This window comes from Stomoxys calcitrans, chromosome 1 (genome assembly GCF_963082655.1).
Source record: "Stomoxys calcitrans chromosome 1, idStoCalc2.1, whole genome shotgun sequence".
NCBI classification, from domain to species: Eukaryota; Metazoa; Arthropoda; class Insecta; order Diptera; family Muscidae; genus Stomoxys; species Stomoxys calcitrans.
In genome coordinates this window covers 30,092,495-30,112,003 of record NC_081552.1, presented here as the reverse complement: position 1 = coordinate 30,112,003, position 19,509 = coordinate 30,092,495, and the positions used below count along the sequence as shown (strand labels likewise).

Sequence of the window (19,509 nt, the reverse complement as noted above, 5' to 3'; positions counted from 1 at the left end):
CCATCGCCCATCTCAAGAATTGTCGATTTATGAGTGAAGATCAGCCAGTGAAGCATTGCAAGAGCTACCAATGCATCCAGAAAACAGCCACAGTTTAGTGCGGTTTATGGGCTGGTGGCATCATTGGACCATACTTCATCAAAGATGATGCAAATCGTAACGTAACTGTGCTACCGTGACGTGATATCCAACTTTTTTTACCCAAAATGGGAGATCTTGAATTGCATGTCACGTAGTTTCAACAAGAAGGTGCCACATGCCACACAACACGCGTAACAATGGACTTATAAAGAGGCGAGTTCGGTGAACATTTTAACGTTCGGGACCGGTCAATTGCCCACCTCTTGCGATTTAACACCTTTAGACTATTTTTTGTGGGGTTATGTTAAAGCTCATGTCTTTACAGACAAACCCGCTTCAATTGACGCATTGAAAGACAACATTGAAGCATTTGAAGCTGAACTGTTGGAAAGAGTATGCAAAAATTGGACTAATCGGATGGACCATTTGAGGCGTAGTCACGGTCAACATTTGTATGAAATAATCTTCAAACATTAAATTACATGGGACCGTACTATCGATTCAAATAAAGATTTCATCCATTTTCCTGAATTTTTTACCTTTTTTTTTGACAAATGAGTTTTAGAACCACATGCAATGTGATTAAGAACCACATCGATTGACAATCGTCCCCAGGTGCATTTGAAGTTGAAAGCGCCTACTAAAATGCCAACTGCAAACTTTCGTAGGTATTTATTTCTAATTTATTTTTCCATAAATAATTCTCGGAATTGATTTGTTTTCGTCTTTTTTGTTATTGTAAATTTTATTGGTTTTTGTATTTGTTGTGGGAAAGTGCATGTGTACTTGTCCCCAGCCATAAAGATTATGCATTAGGCAAATTAGCTTTTGATTAGTCTCCAGAAAACCAGAAAAAAACTACTGGGAAATTTAATAATGCCCCTGGGGAAACGGTTTATCGACGGCGCTAACTAAAAAAAGGAAGAAAGAAAAGTTGAGGACGGATCAATATCTGCACCCTCTTTTCAACCTAACCTAACCTAACCTACACATAACGGTATGTGTGAAAGAATTAATATGAGTGAGCTCGAGGGACATGTATGGACAATTTTGATGTTGTATAAGACCTTTGAAAAACTTTTTTCGCCTTTGCACTTTACATTTGCACGATGGAAATAATTTGCTATGAAGGAAAAAACCCATACTTGCAGCCTACCATGATAGGAGGGGGTCACAAGGAATAAAAACAGCTGCAATAATAATACGTAAATCGTGTCGATGGTCATAGCAACCTCATCATCGGCTATCACACTGGCTGTGCCGGCAACGTTTTCCTGTGTTTACTTTCAAAAACTCAGCATGAATGTTTTTCTACGTACCTGTATTCTTTTGGCGTGAAATTCCAAAAAAATAGTGCTTGATGTTTATTCGAAATTATGACGTATTATGATTTTCTTAGACTATCATGTCTACATTTAATTTTTGTTACCAAAATTTGCTAGAACTAACGCTAGTTTGATTTTTATATAAAATTTTGTTTAGACTTGAGTTTATACAAAATTTTATTTAAAAAAATTTCTACATTTCTACAAACATTTTGTTCAACCCGGCTGATGGAGGCCACCATGGCGCAGAGGTTAGCATGTCTGCCTTTGGCGCTGAATGCCTGGGATCAAATTACGGCATGAACATTAGAATAATTTTCAGCAGTGGTTATCCCTTAACTAATGTTGGCTACATTTGTAAGGTATACTGCCATGTTACAACTTCTCGACCAAGTGGTGTCGCTATGCGGCATGCCGTTCGGACTTGGCATAAAAACGAGGCCTCTTATCATTGTGCTTAAACTTTTGTCGCACTGCACTCATTGATATGAGAGAAGAATCCCCTGTTCCGTAATGGAATGTTAATGGAAAATTAAGTAGTTGGTAGTAAACTTCAACTCTGACCGTCTTAATTGAATAGGGTTTTCCATAGGAAAACTTTAATTCAGCCCAGCTGAATAGGGTTTTCCATAGGAAGACTTTAATTCAGCCCAGCTGAATAGGGTTTTCCATAGGAAAGCTTTAATTCAGCCCAGCTGAATAGGGTTTTCCGTAGGAAAACTTTGATTCAGCCCAGCTGAATAGGGTTTTCCATAGGAAAACTTTAATTCAGCCTAGCTGAATAGGGCTTTCCATAAGAAAGCTTTAATTCAGCCCAGCTGAATAGGGGTTTCCATAGGAAAACTTTAATTCAGCCCAGCTGAATAGGGTTTTCCATAGGAAAACTTTAATTCAGCCCATCTGAATAGGGTTTTCCATAGGAAAACTTTAATTCAGCCCAGCTGAATAGGGTTTTCCCTAGGAAAACTTTAATTCAGCCCAGCTGAATAGGGTTTTCCATAGGAAAACTTTAATTCAGCCCAGCTGAATAGGGTTTTCCATAGGAAAACTTTAATTCAGCCCAGCTGAATAGGGTTTTCCATAGGAAAACTTTAATTCAGCCCAGCTGAATAGGGTTTTCCATAGGAAAACTTTAATTCAGCCCAGCTGAATAGGGTTTTCCATAGGAAAACTTTAATTCAGCCCAGCTGAATAGGGTTTTCCTGAGAAAACTTTAATTCAACCCAGCTGAATAGGGTTTTCCATAGGAAAACTTGAATTCAGCCCAGCTGAATAGGGTTTTCCATAGGAAAACTTGAATTCAGCCCAGCTGAATAGGGTTTTCCATAGGAAAACTTTAATTCAGCCCAGCTGAATAGGGTTTTCCATAGGAAAACTTTAATTCAGCCCAGCTGAATAGGGTTTTCCATAGGAAAACTGGAATTCAGCCCAGCTGAATAGGGTTTTCCATAGGAAAACTTTAATTCAGCCCAGCTGAATAGGGTTTTCCATAGGAAAACTTTAATTCAGCCCAGCTGAATAGGGTTTTCCATAGGAAAACTTTAATTCTGCCCAGCTGAATAGGGTTTTCCATAGGAAAACTTTAATTCTGCCCAGCTGAATAGGGTTTTCCAGGAAATTCATAATAAATATAAATTCATTCATAAATACATAATTTAGCTCGGCTACATAGGGGTTTTCCTGAGAAAACTTTAATTCAACCCAGCTGAAAAGGGGTTTCCATAGGAAAATTTCATTTAATTGATTTATAGTTAAATGAAGTTTTCTAATTTATAACTGATTTATAGTTTTCCTATGGAAAACCCTACATAGACAATGGAAAGCCCTACACAGGCTTTTATTATTAAATGAGATATGTTTTAAATCAACACAAAATATTAAGTGGGCTATGACTATTTGTTATAGTAACTGAACTAGCGGCAATGATTTTGGTTTTGTTATCCGGATTTGTTTTGTTTCTTTTTTTTAAATCTTTACAGGCTTGAAACACTTTCTACCTAGACACTGCAGGTATCATTTTTATATTAGTTAGGACATTTGTTAGGAGATTCACTACACGGTTAACACCTTAGTGCTGAATTTCAAGTCTTTGTAAAAGCACACATCATGGTTGAACCTGCCAAAAACAGCTGCAGATTGTGTGTGAACAATGATAGTGGAGAAACCAGGAGTCTCTATAACCCAAATGACTTGCATAAAATAATATAAAAATATTTTCATCCCGAGGTAAGTTTTAATATTTGTAATACAAAATGTTTTTTTAATAATTATCCGTTTAATAATTCCAGATTGTCCACATGACAGAGACCAAACACCTAACAATCACATATAGCAAATGTTGGCGAGCTATCTATGAATTTCATAGTTTCCAAACATCGATGCAGGTGGCCCAATTAAAACTCATTGACTGAAAGGAAACTGAAAATAATATGGAGATCGAAAATTCCACAATGTCAGAAGTGATTCAGGATTCACTAATAGAAGGTTAGGTCACATGCAAAAACACAAAGTGGATAGGCCCCATAAACATCATTAAGGATGTCAAATCTGACGATTGAAAATGTCATCATATAGGAGAAAACGTAAACAAAGAATGAATGTAAAAAGAGAACAAGTTGACATCCCCAATGCCAAGTACTGCCAAATATTAAAAAAAAAGTATATCGGCTGATCGCTTGGCTTAACCTTATTCAGTGAATCCTGGAAGTGATTTAGGGAGAACTGAAAGGCCATTCGAATCAAATGGGGAAAATTTATGAGGTTGTTGAAACTGAGCATAATGTCGAGTCAACTCAAAATTTAGAAGAAACTCAGTAAGAAGTGACATACAATTCAAGTTTCAAAACAATTATAAGCAGAGAGAAATATGATGTAAATATTCAAAGAATTTCCCGCCAGAGAGATGCATTTTCAAACAAATCACCCAGGGACACATTTCATATACAATGTTGTTTCAAGAAACTCTCGGATCGATCAAAACTTAATGAAAGAACACGCTCTGCTACATGAATACCCCATATAATCAGTTGCCCCAGAAGATACGCAAGAATAGGCAATTTAAGTGTGCCATGTTTGAGAAACATTGCGACCCGTCCACACAAAAAATTTGCAGAATATGTGGCCAACATATGGCAACGTATGTGTAGCAAGAGCGACATTTCTGCAAAGAGCCTAGAACACATCCAGCACCTAAGCCGGCGTTGAATGACAAAGGTCGTACCACATATCCTTGTTCGAAATGTAATCACATTTCCTATAACATTCATGCATTTTATTACCATTATTGGATTGGCCATAAATCTGTGCCTCGATCAGCTGCAACAAAGACAGAAGGCGAAACGTCAGACGATACCTCTGGTGGTTTGGTACATCTAACAAAACCCCAAAGTGAAGAAGTTGATGAAGATAAAACTCTACCGAACATGAACAGACTGCCCCTATAGCCTCTAGAAATTTTGTGATAACCTCAGTGGACACTGCAATCAATAGGTGGTTGTCACCCTTACAGTGTGTGAGTTGTTTACAGCTCTTTTCTAAATTGGCTTCATTAGAGGAAAATGTTCGAAAAAACTATCCACGGCTAAAAAGTGTCTACGACACTCCGTCGCGCTCCACATATCCCTGTTCGAATGTGAAAATATTTCCCATACCATTACATATTTTTATCATCACTATTGGTTTGAGCATGAAAGAATTCGTTCAGGAAGAAGACAAAGAAGACGGATTGTCAACATGCGCCAATGACTGATGAACTTAAATGCTCTTCAAAGCCAAACACAAGTACAAGCGCGGAGAGCAACGAAGAAAAAGTAACAATTGTTTTATGTTCCGATTAGGAATCTTTTGAGTGTGATTTGTAACATAAATCCCTTGACAATCAGAATACTCTGCTGATGCATACATACGAAAAACATGCAGAATGTGTCAGCTTTTTTGTGAGATTTGCAGCAAGCATAGTGAAAACTAAAACCAACACTTGCGGTACTACTTTAAAGAACATCCTCTTGTTAAGGCATGCAAACCAGTGCTCCTGTCCAAAGGCGAAAATCGTGTTCCAGGTCCAATATAACAGACATCTGCTCAACCTACGAAATCCGAGTTGTACCACAACTGTCCCAAATGTTTTAAAGAATTTACTGAAATTCGTGTTATGATCGTACACCTAGCTTCTATTCATTTAGGTGCGACACTCTACCGATGTCCTCAATGCTAAGAGACATTTCAAGCAGTCACGGAAATTGTCCCACAAAAAAGGGAGAATTTTACAAAAATGTGGATGGGAAATACATCTAGATACTCGCCGAATGGTCTCCAAGTTACCGACAATGAATATTCAAAATTAAAGTTGTAATTTTCAAAATAAAATTGCGAAATATAACTTCAAAAAAGGAAAAAAAAAACACATTAGAGATTGTTTTATTGATTTGTTGTTGGATTAACGCTCAGCTTAGACCAATGGAGCTTTTTTGTTTTGTTTTTAGTTCGAATAGAAAAGTAACCAACAAAAACCCTTTAAGGAGGCAATCCGTTATCGCCGTTATCGTTTTCGACTACAAATAATTCGGTGTCAAACTCTGTGTCGTCTATCGATAATTTCGGCATCACTTTCTCAACACATTTATATTCGCCGCCAGCGAATCCTTTAAGCCCGACGTTGCACTCTATACTTGTGTTGACTTTCAATGCTAATGTTTTTCTTATAAGACTACGATCGCTGCCGCTGTCAATAAAGGTTTCCGTGTCCAATTCGTTTATTTGAACGACTTTGAATAACTTAAGGGGCTGTTTTATGGTGTTATCGATAATCCCATTCACACTTGCAGTAGGGCTGGCAAAATATCGATGGCACTATCGATTTTAATTTTTTAATGAATATCGATTGATATTTTTTCTATCGCAAAAGGTGCAAAACTAAACAAAAATAAGCAATCCGAAACAAAATGTATCCCTTAATTACATTGCGCCTATAGAGGGAGCAATTTTCACCCGATAAGCCTAAAATTTTTAAATTGAGGCAAGGGGACCCTTCCCCTTTCCTGGAACAATAAAACAAAAATTCAATCGGGGTATTTAAAACGTTTCAGCCATTTTTTTAGTTTATATAAGAAACTAGATGGAGTCTTATACTGGCACGGTCAGGAAAGTCCTGTTTGGCGGTACTGGTACGGCCTTTTTGGATATTTCGCCCCAATGTGGATATCATATTGGTGCTCTACTCCCAAATAAGACCGGTGTGGGGGTATATTTAGGGGTAAGGTGGACTGTCATACCTCACATTCGTTCTCTAGTCTCAAATATCTTTAATTTGAGCTCCTTATTGTCATTATTGGTTTGTAATTCCATTAAGCGGTCTTTGGAGGTGGCACGCTCCCCTGAGTATCCCACCCTAAATAAGAATACAAAATTTCAGTTTTTGTGTTATTAAAATAACATAAATTTTAAATTGCCCCACCCATCTCCGAGATCTGGAATTTTTAAAAATAAGGTAAGGCGGGGACTACGCCCATAATAGTTTGGATGTTATTTAGATCTACCTCATTCTCTTGATTTTGGTGGTGGATTGGATTGTAGCCAAACCCATTGCCCCGAAAGTGGATATAAGGTTCACACTCTTCTCCCAAAATTCACATTGGAACTACATATTGCTATAGTTTGTATTGGGTTGCCCAAAAAGTAATTGTGGATTTTTTAAAAGAAAGTAAATGCATTTTTAATAAAACTTAGAATGAACTTTAATCAAATATACTTTTTTTACACTTTTTTTCTAAAGCAAAAAGTAAAAGTAACAGCTGATAACTGACAGAAGAAAGAATGCAATTACAGAGTCACAAGCTGTGAAAAAATTTGTCAACGCCGACTATATGAAAAATCCGCAATTACTTTTTGGGCAACCCAATATATACATATGTGTGGTTTATCGGAAATAGAAGAAAGTATTGATAATATATAAGAAAGTATTGATATATATAAGTTAATGTGTACTTTAATCAAGAAGTGCCATTTAGTTATATGCCAATGTTTTTTTTTTTATACAACAAAAAAATTAAAAAATGTGTTTATATTCATAAATCGTTCGAAAACTTAATTTAGTGCTTTTTTAAAATTTTTTGCATAAAATTGTACGCTTTTTACATTTTTTTTACTCTTTTTGGTGGTAAACTGTTGGCATCACTGGTTCGGAAAATGCCGAAAACGTGCCATCCTGCCATCAGACTGACTAAGACGTTTCCGGCCGATGTGATACCACAGGAAAGGAAGTTACCTTCTAGTTCCTACCGTTGAATCATCCAAATCGCTTTAAAAAGCCCAACAACTTGCGAATGTTCACATCCGCTAAAGCCAAGAAGTTTCCAAAGAAATGGGAATTTATAGTGGAACTCCTTGTGACTGCCAGTACGGGACACACATGCACAACAGATTTTTATACCCTCCACCATAGGATGGGGGGTATACTGATTTCGTCATTCTGTTTGTAACTACTCGAAATATTCGTCTGAGACCTTATAAAGTATATATATATTCTTGATCGTCGTGACATTTTATGTCGATCTAGCCATGTCCGTCCGTCCGTCTGCCCGTCTGTCTGTCCGTCCGTCTGTCCGTCCGTCCGTCTGTCCGTCCGTCTGTCTTTAGAAAGGACGCTAACTTCCGAAGGAGTAAAGCTAGCCGCTTGAAATTTTGCACAAATACTTCTTATTAGTGTAGGTCGGTTGGTATTGTAAATGGGGCATATCGGTTCATGTTTTGATATAGCTGCCATATAAACTGATCTTGGGTCTTGACTTCTTGAGCCTCTAGAGTGCGTAATTCTCATCCGATTGGGATGAAATTTTGCACGACGTGTTTTGTTATGATATTTAACAACTGTGCCAAGTATGGTTTAAATCGGTCAATAACCTAATATAGCTGCCATATAAACCGATCTTGGGTCTTGACTTCTTGAGCCTCTAGAGTGCGCAATTCTTATCCGATTGGAATGAAATTTCGCACGACTTGTTTTGTTATGATATCCAACAACTGTATGGTTCAAATCGGTCCACGACCTGATATAGCTGTCATATAAACCGATATGGGATCTTTACTTCTTGAGCCTGTAGAGGTCGAAATAATTATCCGATTTGAATGAAATTTCGCACGACTTGTTTTGTTATGATATCCAACAACTGTGCCAAGTATGGTTCAAATCGGTCCATGACCTGATATAGCTGTCATATAAACCGATCTGGGATCTTTACTTCTTGAGCCTGTAGAGGTCCAAATAATTATCCGATTTGCCTGAAATTTTTTACGAAGGATTCTCTCATGACCATCAAAATACGTGTTTATTATGGTCTGAATCGGTCTGTAGCCCAATACAGCTGCCATATAAATCGATCTCTCTATTTTACTTCTTGAGCCCCCAAAGGGCGCAATTCTTATTCGAATTGGCTGACATTTTACACAGGTCTCCAACATATAATTAAATTGTGGTCCAAACCGAACCATGTCTTGATATCGCTCTAATAGCAGAGCAAATCTTTTTTTAAATTTTTGCCTAAGAAGAGATGCCGGGAGAAGAACTCGACAAATGCGATCCATGGTGGAGGGTATATATAAGATTCGGCCTGGCCGAACTTAGCACGCTTTTACTTGTTTTTTTTTTTAATTTTATTTCTATTACAACTGAATATAAAGCCCATCTATTGAGTTGCCGAAAAAGTAATTGCGGATTTTAGGTTGCCCAAAAAGTAAATGCATTTTTAATAAAACTTAGAATGAACTTTAATCAAATATACTTTTTAAACACTTTTTTTCTAAAGCAAGCTAAAAGTAACAGCTGATAACTGACAGAAGAAAGAATGCAATTACAGAGTCACAAGCTGTGAAAAAATTTGTCAACGCCGACTATATGAAAAATCCGCAATTACTTTTTGGGCAACCCAATATAATGTTCTGGTTCAATGTTGTGTTTTGGAGGAGAATAAATCGAGCTTATTTTGAATGCCTTGTTGTGCTTAAGATAAACTCTTACACAAGCTAATTGAAATATTTCACTTTCAATACTTTGCTCTTCATGGTGTTTTAAATTAGATTTTACTATGACTGATGCTCCTCCACGAGGTTTGTGTGAGGGATATATGGCACTATACATGTTATAACCGTCTATATAGGCATATGATTGCTTAGTAAGATGACTTTCAGATATCAGCAAAATATCAATCTTTTGTTCTATTAGAAAAAATATTCTATTTCACTTATACGCTTTAGTAAACCATTACAGTTCCAGATAGCTATACGTAAGACCGACATTATCTACTGGTATTGGATATATTGGTGTTTGTCACAATAGAATTTAGTTCGGTTTGGGAGTCTAGCCGACGATTAATTTTTTTTTTAAATGTTTTTTTATAATTTCGTTCAATACAGTGTTTTCAACACAGAGCTGTTTGGTGGTATTTGACTGTAACACATTGGAAAATGTTTGTGGATTTTTACGTATATGTCTATAGTCTCTTCTTCCTCGACGACCTCACACTTCTGCAGAAGTTCTTACTTGCAACCTTCAGTCTGTCAGCATATTTTCCGATTAATCCTTGGGTTGCTAATAATAAATCAAATTTTTTGTATTTTTACTATTATTTGCAGTGTAAACAATAGTTAAAACTTTAATTTAAAAAATTTTTTTCCTAAATGTATTTTTCAGAATGTGTCCATATGGATACAAAAGTACTGAGTGGTAAATGAAAAAGCTAGTATTTTACTTTTATTTAACAATTGAAGTTTATATTTTACTAGCCGAACAGGGCCAGCTCCGCTGCGCCTTCTATAACTCTCTAGTGTCTGTTTAGCGGGAATGTGGATATCGCCTTGAATGTGAATATCGAATTCGTGTCACTGTAGCCCATATCCGCCTATTTTGAGTTCCATATTGCCACAGTCGGCTAATGTGTCCATTTTGGGGTATTTGGGAGTGGGGCGACCTCCCATAACTTGGACCTAATTTTCTATGTCATATTTGTAATCTACTGTCGAATACTATTTATTTAAGTCCCATATTGATATGAACGTCGAATATATCTGTTTTGATGAGTTGGGGCGGCCCCCTGGGTATTTGGACCCAAAATTTTAATACGATATTCGTTTTCTAGTCTCCAATACCTTTTATTGTGCCTATTGGCCAACTTTTAATTTTGGGTGTTGGTTTTGTTGGGGTATGGGAGAGGGTCCGGCCCCATCCGATGTCAAAAAATTACATAACCTATGTTTCCCGATACGGGATGGCTATGAGCACCACACAGGCTGGAGCTATGAGCTCCGACTTGTGTGGTGTCCATCGTTATCACGGGAATCTTAGCTGAAAGCTACCGCGCGCGCCCACAGATTGCGAATGGATTCAAAGGTTAGGGGCGGATGGAGGCGAGCGTCGGATCTTGGAGCAAGCGGCTCCCCACAACGAGGGATACATGTGCAATCCCACAAAACCCGCGCGGTTGGACTGCGAATGGCGTCACTACAACACCAAACGGTGACGCCATTCCCAGTCCAACCCCACATTGCCATTGGTTTAAAAATTGGGTATCAAATTCGTTTTCTAATCTCAAATACCTTTCATTTAAGAGGTATGAGCCCTAAACACTATCAATAGCGAGTTTCACTCTCTTTAAGATGCAAATTGTCATGGTGAGAAAATACGTCCTATTTGTGGGTTGTTATGGTGGTGGGACGTCCCCTAGACAGTTGGTCCCGAATGTTGATATCAGATTCATGGTCTACTCCCAAATACCTTTCATTTGAGCCCCAATTTTCCATAGTCGGCAAACATGTTCGGTTTGGGGGGTGTTTTGTGAGATGGGGCGGCCACTCAGTGGCATGGTTTTGAAAATATATCAGATTCTTGTTCTACTCTAAAAAACCTCTTATGAGTCTCAAATTGCAATGGTCAGCAAATATGGGGTTGCCCAAAAAGTAATTGCGGATTTTCCATATAGTCGGCGTTGACATTGCATTCTTTCTTCTGTCAGTTATCAGCTGTTACTTTTAGCTTGCTTTAGAAAAAAAGTGTAAAAAAAGTATATTTGATTAAAGTTCAATCTAAGTTTTATTAAAACTGCATTTACTTTCTTTTAAAAAATCCGCAATTAATTTTTGGGCAACCCAATACATCCTATTTGGGTGGTGTTGTGGCCCCATAGACACTTTTCCCGAATATTGATATCAGATTCTTGCTTTACTTCCAAAGACCTTTCATTTGAACCCCATATTGCTATGGTCGTAAATTTGTTCTCTTTGGGGGATGTTCTCGTGGATGGGCGGCCTCCAAACACTTGGTCCCATATCTGGATATCAGATTCGTATTCTACACTCACATAGCTTTTATTAAGCCCCATATTGCGATGGTCAGTAAATAATTCCTGTTTGGGGGGTGTTTTGGGGAAGGTTTTGGACTCCCAGAATCTTGGTCCCACATTGTGATATCAGATTCGTATTTTACTCGCTTATACCTTTCATTTGAGTTCCATATTGCCATGGTCGGTAAATATGTCCAATTTTGGGGTGTTTTGGGGATTGGGTTGGTCCCCCGAACACTTGGTCTAACAATTCGATATTAGATACGTTTTCTTATCTAAAATACCTTTTATTTGAGTCCCATACTGTCGTGATTGGACTATATATATATATATATATATTTGGTAGGTTTTGGAGGTGAGGCGGCCCCCTTGGTACCCCATCCGAAATATGGATACCAAATTTTTGTTTGTAGGTTACTATTAGAGAACATATAAAATTGGCTTAAATCGCACCACCCATCTTCGAGATCTGGCGTTTCTCAAAATTAGGGTAAGGGAGAGGGTCCGGGTCTTCAAATATCAAAAAATTTAGTACTGTTTTTTTCACCACGGGATCATTATGCACCATCTGTGAAAATTTCAAGAAAACCGGTTCATCCGTTTCTAAGTCTATAAGGAACGCACAAACAAACAAACACAAAGAGTTCAAAGTGGAATATCTTCATATGGATACAATGGACCGAAAGAGTTAACCGGGAGCAGATAAAGCTACAATTTTGGAATGTTCACAACTACTATGGAATGTGCATCCTATGTGGTGCATATTTAAGCGATTTTGTGATTCTATGAGATATTGTCTTACGGAACAGAGTTCTCCTCTCTGAAAATCTATTCTATGTGACATATTCCATCGATCCTATGACTTTGGTATACATATCGCCATTCTGAAATATTCTTCATATTATTGACAATTTTGTTGCAAAATAACTTGTCATGAACTAAAAAGTTTAACACAAACAGACAGCAATAAAAGAGCAGCTTGGAAAATAATTTGCAGAAAAGAAGATCGAAAAAATTAATTCTAGGTATTCAATAAAAATAGCCAAAGAACAATGAACAACAACAATGCTTTTTAAGCGAATATTTTTCCAAGTCCTTTCTTCTCAACCCTTTAGCCACCATGGCCGCCCTACACTGCATTCACTTCCATACTTTCACTGTCTATCAAAGAAGGGGACAATAGACACCACCCAACTGAGTTTCCTTCGCTACTTACAAAGCAATTGCACTGTTGCCCTAACGCCGACCCTATGCAGCCAATAAAGAAAGAAGCAATCCGAATACGTACGTACCAACCAACAGCAATAATGAAACGGAACGGAAAGAAGCTCCAACTGTGAACAGAAAAATAAAAAGAAATATTCTATACGCTCTATAAGTTAATTAACTTTAATAGCTGTGATTGTTGAATGAGAAGAAAACAAGTAAAACCGTGCTAAGTTCGGTTGGGCCGAATCTTATATACCCTCCATCACGGATCGTATTTATTAATTTGTTTGCTCGGCATCTCTTTATAGGTAAACAAAGGTTAATGGATCGGAAGTTCGGTTATGGACTGATATGGCCCATACTTGGCATAGTTGTTGAAAGTCAAAACAAAATACTTTATGCAAATCGTAAAATAATTGCGAACTTGAGCCTCTAGACTCAAGAAGTCAAGATCCAACATCGGTTTATATGGCAACTATATCAAAAAGTGGCCCATTTACAATCCCTTTCGACCCTCACTAATAGGAAATATTTGTGCAAAATTTCAAGCGCTTAGCTTGATAGTGCTTTTGACAGATGGACTGACAGTCAGACGGACGGACGAAGCTAAATCGACTTAGACTCATCAAGACGATCAAGGATATTCATATACATTGTTGGGTCTCAGATCAAAATTTCGATGTGTTACAAACAGAATGACGAAATTATTATACACCCATCCTACGGTGGAGGGTATAAAAAAAAATCAAAAAAAAAAAAACATACCCACAAGTACTCCTCACATCCTCATTCTGCTATAGGCCTTTGCGAAAGCAAATGCATTCCACTAGTCAACAGTGGCGTAGGGGAAGTAATTGAATTTTTTTTAGATTTTTATTTTAACTAGAAGAATTTGTCTAAATTTTATTTAAATAAAAAATTTTGCTAAATTTTATTTCTATAGAAAACTTTGTCAAAATTTTATGACTAACGAAATGTTTGTCACATACTACAGAAAATTTTGCAAACAATTTTTTTTTATTATAGTACGCATGAAGTGTAATTTGTCACAGACAGAATGTCTGACATCACACAAAAATACATGCATTGGGAAAAGTACAGCTAATAGATAGGGTTGTCGAGCGTGGTTAATGTGGTAATTGTGTCATAGATGCGTTTTCGCTATTAATACGATTCAAATACAACATAGCAACGCACGGCCCTTGAAGCCATCACACCTAATATGGCGGAAAAGTCTTCTAACCAAAGACGAAACGCGTCCCATAATGGTTGGTGTGTGTTGCTATCTTTGGCTTTCCTTTTCCATTTGTATCTCCGATCATTGAGCTCGTCTCGAAAGAGAAATAAACAAAAATTGTAAAATTTAATGATCTTCGCCCTAACAGGCAAGAAACTTGAAAATGAAAAAAAAAAAAAAATATTTTTGTAAAAAATTTCAATATTTTATTTTACATATCGGATAATAATTGCTCCCTCAAGGAATCAAGATCCGAAATCGGTTTATATGGGAGCAATATCAGGTTATAAACTGATTTGTACTAGAGATGTACGCGTGAGTGATTTCCACTCACGCTCACGAGAAACCACTCACGCTCAACACGACCATCGATAAACTCAAACTTTTATACCCACCACCGTTAGATAGGGGGTATATTCATTTAGTCATTCCGTTTGCAACACATCGAAATATCAATTTCCATTTTCCTACAAAGTATATATATTTCGGATCGGCGTAAAATTCTAAGACGAGCTAACGATGTCCGTGTGTCTGTCCGTCCGTCTGTTGCAATCACTCTACAGCCTTCAAAAATTGAGATATTGAGCTGAAATTTGGCACAGATACGTCTTTTCCATGCACGCTGGTTAAGTTTTTGAACGGGCCAAATCGGACCATATTTGAATATAGCTGCTATATAGACCGATTTTCCGATAAAGGGTCTAATGCCTATAAAAACTTTATTTTCATCCGATTTTGCTGAAATTTGAAACACTGAGTAGTTTTAGGCCTCCCGACAACTGACCCAAATATGATTGAGATCGGACTATATTTAGATATAGCTACCATAAAGACCGATCTCCCAATAAAGGGTCTGAAAACCACAAAAAACTTTATTTATTACCCGATTTCGCTGAAATTTACAACATTGGGTTATTTTAAGCCTCCCGACATCTGACCTTAATATGGATTAGATCGGTCCATATTTAGGTATAGCTACCATATAGACCGATCTCCCAATAAAGGGTCTGAAAACCACAAAAAACTTTATTTATTACCCGATTTCGCTGAAATTTACAACATTGGGTTATTTTAAGCCTCCCGACATCTGACCTTAATATGGATTAGATTGGTCCATATTTAGGTATAGCTGCCATATAGACCGATCTCCCGATAAAGGGTCTGAAGACCACAAAAACTTTATTTATTACCTGATTTCGCTGAAATTTAAAACACTGGGTTATTTTAAGCCACCCAACATCTGACGTAAATAGGGTTAAGATCGGACTATATTTAGATATAGCTATCATATAGACCGATCTCCCGATAAAGGGTCTGAAGGCCATAAAAGCTTTATTTATTACCCGATATCGCTGAAATTTAAAACAGTGGGTTATATTAAGCCTCCCGACATCTGAACCAAATACGGTTCAGATCGAACTATATTTAGATAAAGCTGTCATATAGACCGATCCCCCGATAAAGGGTCTGAAGGCCATAAAAGCTTTATTTTTTATCCGATTTCTCTGAAATTTGAAATAGCGCGCAGTTTTAAGCCTCCCAAAATCCGACCCAAATATGGTACAGATCGGACTATATTTAGATATAGGTGCCATATGAACTGATCTCCCAATAAAGGGTCTGAAACCACAAAAAAATTTATTTATTTATTTATTACCCGATTTCGCTGAAATTTACAACATTGGGTTATTTTAAGCCTCCCGACATCTGAACCAAATACGGTTCAGATCGAACTATATTTAGATAAAGCTGTCATATAGACCGATCTCCCGATAAAGGGGCTGAAGAACACAAAAAAATTTATTTATTACCCGATTTTGCTGAAATTTACAACAGTGGATTATTTTAAGCCTCCCGACATCTGACCTAAATATGGATTAGATCGGTCCATATTTAGGTATAGCTGCCATATAGACCGATCTCGCGATAAAGGGTCTGAAGCCCATAAACCCTTTATTTATTATCTGATTTCGCAGAAATTTGAAACAGTGGGTTATATTAAGCCTCCCGACATCTGAACCAAATACTGTTCAGATCGAACTATATTTAGATAAAGCTGTCATATAGACCGATCTCGCGATAAAGGGTCTGAAGGCCATAAAAGCTTTATTTTTTATTCGATATCGCTGAAATTTGGAATATGGTACAGATCGGACTATATTTAGATATAGGTGCCATAGGAACTGATCTGCCGATAAAGGGCAGATATTTTTTAACCGATTTTGCTAAAATTGGAAACAGTGAGTTGTTTTTAGCCTCCTGACACCCGACCTAAATATGGTTTAGATTGGACCATATTTAGATATAGCAGCCATATAGACCGATTTGCCGATAAGGGGTCTGAAACCAACAAAGGCTTTACTTATTACACGATTTCGCTGAATTTTGAAACAGTGAGTAGGTTAAGACCTCCCAACATCCGATCTAAATATGGTTCTGATTGGTCTATATTTGGATATAGCTGCCATATAGACCGATCTGCCGTTAAGGGGACTAAAGCCCATAAAAGCTTTATTTATTACCCGATTTCGCTGAAATTAGAAATAGTGAGTTTTTCTGAACCTCACCTTAATATGATTCAGATCGGTTTATAATTGGATATATCTGCCAAAAAGACCAATATTTTGTTCTACAAAACTGAATAGTGACATATATATTAGACCACTCAATGTCCTTGGCAAATTTGGATCATAAGTTATCCAATTTTCACCGGATTGTGACGAAATGGTGTTTACATATTTACCCGAGGTCATGGGTATCCAAAGTTCGGCCCGGTCGAACTTAATGCCTTTTTACTTGTTTTGTATACTTTAGTCGTGATTTTCTCGTGAGACGTAATTTCACTCACTTACGCTTACCCACAAAGAATTTTAATTTAATCACGGTCACCCACGATCACGTGATTGGATTTGGATCTCACGCACGAATCACGGAACTCGCGTGTGACACAACAACTCACGACTCATGTGCACATTTCTCATTTGGACCATTCTTGGCACGATTGTTGATGGTCAAACCAAAACACTTCCTGTGAAATTTCAGCCAAATCGGAAAATAATTACATCCTCTAGAGCCACAAGAAGTCAAGATCCGAGATCGGTTTATACCCAGCATAAATTCTCATTACCAAATAACCAGAAAGGTAAGCTCATTCAAAAATTAATAACTACTTATTTAAGGCATCGTTAAAAACATGGCGATGTCCTAGGAGGAAGTCCTTCCGCACAAGCATACCAATAGTTCAAAAATATGTACTTATGCCCAAGCACACAAGTTGTTAAAAAATAATGACATATTATCTTAGTTGAACGTTGCAAAAAAATAACTAATTAGACTCAAACATGTTCGCGCCTTTCCCCACCACCACGTTCAGTTTCTTTGAAGAAGACCAATTTTATATGAATAATTGAAATCATAAATGAAATTTAAACTTTCCGCTTTCAAAGCAGACGCTTTACGCATTCATCCACATTAGTATTGTGTGAATAAGACACCATTTTCTCCTTTCAATATTAGCTAACAACACAAAAGCAAACTTTAGTTTTATTTCATCAAAGATGGTCATGCTTTCGTGTTGATGTTTGACATATATTCTCTTTAAAGACACAATATTCTAACACATGGGAGTTTTTTTAGTATTTTTGTGGCACAGAGCGTACATTAGAAGATTTATAACTCAATGGTCCCGAGTTCGAATCTCGGGCCAGCAAATTGATTTTTAAATTTGTTATTTCATAAAAATTACTTCCACAGCATTCACAATCAATGGATTTCTGGGGAGGTAGAAACAATTAAAAATATTTTTTATAATAATAAGGCCACAGTATTTCCCTCCTAGTGGTACTAAGTGGCGTCGCTTTGCCGCAAGCCATTCGGAAAAGAATTGCGCCCTCTAGGGGTCAATATCCTGCACTATCCAGTATTTATGCAAAATGTCAAGCACCTAGCTTTACTTCTTCGAAAGTTCGCGTGCTTTCGACAGACAGACGGACGAACGGACGGACATGGCTTAATCGACTATAGAATATATACACTTTGTTGGGTCTCAGATCAATATTTCGATGAGTTGCAGGGGTATAAAAATATCCTGATAAATGTTTTGTTTTCATAGAAAATTTTGTCAAAATTTTATTTTACTTAGAAAATCTTATTAAAATTTTAATTTCTATAGAAAATTTTGTTAGAATTTAAATTTATATAGGAAAGTTGGTCAAAATTTTAATTTTATAAAGTATTTTGTCAAAATTTTAATCCCAAAGAAAATTAAATTAAAAAAAAAATTTTGTCAAATTTTATTTCATTACATATAACAGAAAATTTAGTAAACATTTTATTCTTCTAGAAAATTTAGTAAAAATTTTATTTTATATAGAATTTATAGTAAAAATTTTATTTCTATATAAAATTTTGTAAATCTTTATTTCTAGAGAGAGAGAATTTTGTCAAAATTAAGTAATTAGAAACTAGCCCACCCACGCAAAACTCCGCAGTGCCTTCCTTAATGATACGTTTTGTTTTTATAGACAACTAGCTGGACTGGGCCCGCTCCGCTGCGCCTTTTCTCAATCTCTTATTTTGCCTGAGCCCATATGAGTCATATTGGTAGAGTACCAATATGTAATCCACCCCAAATACCTTTCATTTGAGCCTTATATTGCCATGGTCGGTAAATAAGACCGGTGTGGGGGTATATTTAGGGGTAAGGTGGACCGTCATATATCAGATTCCTTCTCTAGTCTCAAATACCTTTAATTTGTTTAGTAGGGAATTTATGGAGGTACAGGCGCCCGGAACTTCAATTATATGGCAATTTCAAGCATATACTACACATACTGTTTAGGTCTTTTGTGGACAACATGTCCACTTGGGGATAGAAGGGACTATCAGGACTTTGTTCCATGTTCGTGCTTAATTCGTAAAGCCCTTTCATTCGATACCGATATTGTTACATGTTCCCTGGAGGGAGTTTGCGGGGCTCAAATTCATTGTCCGTTGGGCCCTTGGATCCTTTTTTTAATGTAAGCCTCGTATTATGCTTTTAGAACTTGGGTACCACATTTTCATTGTTGGAGGTTTTAGGGGTTTGGATAACCCCCAGACACTTGACGCCATGTTTCTGTGACAGATTCGTTCAATCTTCCATTTAATACCCCATATTGCCATCATCGCGCCTTCTTCACCCGTCTTCGGTAACCATAGGAAATGCATTGACAATTTCCGCAAGGAACGTTCTTAAACTAAAATTTCGTCTGAGATCGGCTACTGTTGATGGGTTCGAATATATGTTTATTGATGAGACATTGGAGACTGTAACGCTGGGATATAATGA

General features: G+C 37.0%; 1 protein-coding gene across 2 annotated transcripts in view; it reads left to right on the top strand.

Annotated features, from left to right (window-relative positions):
• The window catches only part of LOC106094012 (alpha-1,3-mannosyl-glycoprotein 4-beta-N-acetylglucosaminyltransferase A), a 73,490-nt gene that overhangs the window by 11,490 nt on the left and 42,491 nt on the right, over positions 1 to 19,509 (top strand). The window contains exons 2-3 of one of the 2 annotated variants that reach the window (XR_009397469.1): positions 3,386 to 3,632; positions 3,695 to 5,805. The exons of the other annotated variant lie outside the window; for it this stretch is intronic. The gene's annotated coding sequence lies outside the window, so the exon portion shown is untranslated. Of the gene's footprint in view, positions 1 to 3,385; positions 3,633 to 3,694; positions 5,806 to 19,509 lie in introns of those variants that run through there. 2 annotated transcript variants of the gene reach the window in all.